Genomic DNA, 3875 nt, shown 5'->3' on the forward strand with positions numbered 1-3875 from the left:
TTTCAAATCAGATCTGGATTTAACAGGGAAAAAGTAAAGAGAAGGTAATATCTGCGAAATATGGTGTTGCTTTCTAGTCCCTGTCAGTATTTTCACTGCAGCATTTTGGATCTTTGAGAACAGCCTGACACTGTTTTCCAGCATCACTCTGATACAGGATGTTTTTACTTTTAGCAGTATTGCACAGATGAAATCATGCCTCAGTCTGTGCTTTGAGGGTTCTGGCAGTCAGTACAGCACATGGGTGCTGATTTATTTACATGAATATATTCTTCCATCTGCAACTAAGTTTCTGTAAGACAAAATAAACCAACATGTTGATCAGCTATTTAATCACTCATTAACTAAAGTTTTGTCATGTAGTTTAGTAAGTTAATTGTTCTGAAAAGGTGTTACAGCTTTTCTTCGTGAATTTTTTATGGTTTACTCCTTTTGTTTAGATCTTTATGTAAGGTGGCCTGGAAGCAGACACAGGTTTTATGGGGTAAAGGTTTTGGTGTGACAAGAGGAGGAGAAAACTGCAGAGAGACGTGTAAGACTGCATCTCAGTGCCAGATAGTCATGTTTATAGAGGTTTAATCAAGCCATATTTATGAAACACTGGCACAAGTTCAATAAGGAACACTCTTAAAACTGTAGAGATGACAGTGGACTTCAGGAGAAGTCCCCCCCTCACCATATCAGACAGCCCTGTGTCGACTGTGAAGATCTTCAAGTTCCTGGGTATCACCATCTCCCAGGACCTGAAGTGGGAGACCAACATCTCCTCCATCCTCAAAAAGACCCAGCAGAGGATGTGCTTCCTGAGACAACTGAGGAAGTACAGTCTTCCACAGGAGCTGCTAATCCAGTTCTACACTGCAGTCATTGAGTCTGTCCTGTGCTCCTCCATCACAGTCTGGTATGGTAGACTGCAGCGGACTGTACGGGCAGCAGAAAGGATCATCGGCGCCCCCCTGCCCTCCATCCACGATCTGTACCTCTCAAGAACCAGGAAACGGGGAGGGAAAATCATCACAGACCCCTCACACACTGGACACAGACTTTTTGATCTGCTGCCCTCTGGCAGACAGTACAGAAGCCTGCAGCCACCTTATTCATTTCTGTATTTTATGTATATAAGTTTAGATTAGTTATTTATAGTTGGTTTACACAGCTTTGTGTATGTATGTGTATGCATATATAGACACGTGTGTGTGTGTGTGTGTGTGTGTGTGTGTGTGTGTGTGTGTGTGTTTTACATTGCTGTGCTTGAGAGCCACCATCTACCAGAACCAAATTCCTTGTATGTGTCTGCACATATACTTGGCCAATAAACACGATTCTGATTCTGATTCTGATTCTATATTCACTAATCTGTCTGCTTTCCCAGGTGTTTAGCTGCTAGTCTATTCATTACACGACTAACACATTCCCATGCTGTAAAACTCAATGGTGACATCATTGCTTCTTCCTGCCCGCAAGTCACTTCATCGAAGCCTCCAGCATCTAGACTCTGGAGAGTCCTGCCCTAATTTTTGTCACCGTTGAGATTTCATTCTGCTGTGGGCCATCAGAGTCTAATCGGCAAATAGCATCATTTAATTCTGTAGATCAATAAATCATTTTCAATTCCTTCTAATGATTTCTCTCTATTGAATTAGATTTGCTTGACCACCTAAAATTGGATGAATACCATCTCCAGAAAGACTGGAGAAGTATAAAGTTTGCACTGTTTTAAGCAGTTGAGGGATGACATGTGGCTATAAATGCAATCACTGTTCAGATCAGGGGTCAGATTGCTTGAAACGTGTAATGTATCAACACAGCTTTGTTTATGGAGGGAGTGGTGTTAAAAATATCTAAATCTAAAGTCTTTGAGTCATCTTTATCTACACAAGATGTTCTCTGTGCTCACTGCATAATCCATTTGTGCTTTAAAAAGTGCAGAGTTATGAATTACTCTTTCTTTAATTAATTCAACAAAAATGGGCATCCTCAATGGGATCCAAGTAAAAAATGTTCACTATGTTGCCAAAAGTATTCCCTTGTCTGTCTTTACACTTATGAACTTGAGCGATATCCTATTCGTAATCTATGGGGTGCAATAAAACATCAGCCCACCTTTTGAAGCTATAACCGCTTCAGCTCTTCTGGGAAGGCTTTCCACAAGGTTTGGGAGTGTTTATGGGAATTTCTGACCATTCTTCCAAAAGTACATTTGTGAGATCAGACATTGATGTTGGATGAAAAGGCTTGGCTTGCAGTCTCCCCTCTAATTTATCCCGAAGGTGTGCTGTCGGGATGAGGTCAGCACTGTTGTTGAAGACCGGCCCACACAAACTCCCTCATCTCTCTATGGACCTTGCTTTGTGCACTGGTGTGCAGTCATGTTGGAACAGGAAAGGGCCATACCAAAAACCGTCTCCACAAAGTTGGGAGCTGAAATTGTTCAAAATGTCTTGGTATGCTGAAGAACTAAGAGTTTCATCCACTGGAAATGAATGCCCGAGTCCAGCTCCTAAGAAACAACTCCACAACGAATTCACCCCTCTACCACACTTCAACTTGGCACAATGAAGTCAGACAAGCACTGTTCTCCTGGCAATCTCTGCAATCATCCTGCTCTGTGAGGGTCAGCAGATGGCCTACCACATCGTCGTTACAATGCTGTTGTTCCCAATCGCTTCCAGTTTGTTATAATGCCACTAACAGTTGACTGTGGAAATTTCACAACTAGGCACAGGTGGCATCCTATCACAGAGGTCCTGAGAGAGACCCGTTCTCTCACAAATGGTTGTAGAACGGAAATTGAAAAAGATGAAAAAAATGGACAGGAAGATTTCTGAACAGAAATTTCAGGTTCAATAATCAGATAGTAGAGTCACAACTGAGCATAAACAACATGAAAGCACAGATCCATCCTGCCTTGTATCAATAGTTCAGACAGGCTGTGGTGGTGTAACTATGTGGCGTATTTTCTTGCCACACTCTGAGCCCCTTAGAACTCTCTGAGCATCACTTCACATCTGATTTCTTCAACATGACAATGAGTTCATTGTACTCAAAGGGCCTCCACAGTCACCAGATCTCAGTCCAACAGAGTACCTTTGAAAGCAGGTGGAACAGGAGACTTTTATCATGGGTGTGCTGCCATCAAATCTGCAGCTAGCATGTCAATATTTACCCAACTCTTCAAGCACTTTGATGGATTGGAGCGATGAATTACAGCAGCACTGAAGGCAAAAGAAGTCCTACTTGTTACAGTGTACCTAATAAAGTGGCCGGTATGTGTATGTCAGTGTAACATTACTCTACAAAGGAAAAACATACTTTTTGAAACAAAAATTACAATAAAATAAAATAAAAAATTGATGATATGATATATTATCATATCAGACTGTCGGTGATGTCAGTGATTAACAGTCAGTGTTTTAGTATTTACCATAAAGTCCTTGCTTCACTAATGACAACCACATGGGGGCAGTAGATTTAATCAAAAATACTGCCAGGAGAAAATCACAACACCAAAATACATGATGGACATTTTTAAAGCTACTAAAGGTATAACTTTCATAATAAAATGATACATGACGCATGATAGCATCTGTTAGATCCGATGCTATGAATTATGAGTTAAAACTGCTGCAAGAGAAATGAGTGTAACTCATGTAAAGAGCCCTAACTTGAAAAGAACACAAAGTCATCGAGTCTTTTTTTTAAAAATTATGTTCCTAATACGTGATGTTTCTGCTGCTGATCTATCTGAATTAAACTTGTGTGATGTACAGCAAATATCATCCTTTCACTTTTGCAATTTGAATGTGGTAGAAAGTCTGTGCCAAAAACCATTTTGGCTCCAAAGCCCCTTCAATAACAGAAATAAAAACACAACA

Source organism: Aulonocara stuartgranti (assembly GCF_965226115.1).
Source record: "Aulonocara stuartgranti genome assembly, chromosome: 15".
NCBI classification, from domain to species: domain Eukaryota; kingdom Metazoa; phylum Chordata; class Actinopteri; order Cichliformes; family Cichlidae; genus Aulonocara; species Aulonocara stuartgranti.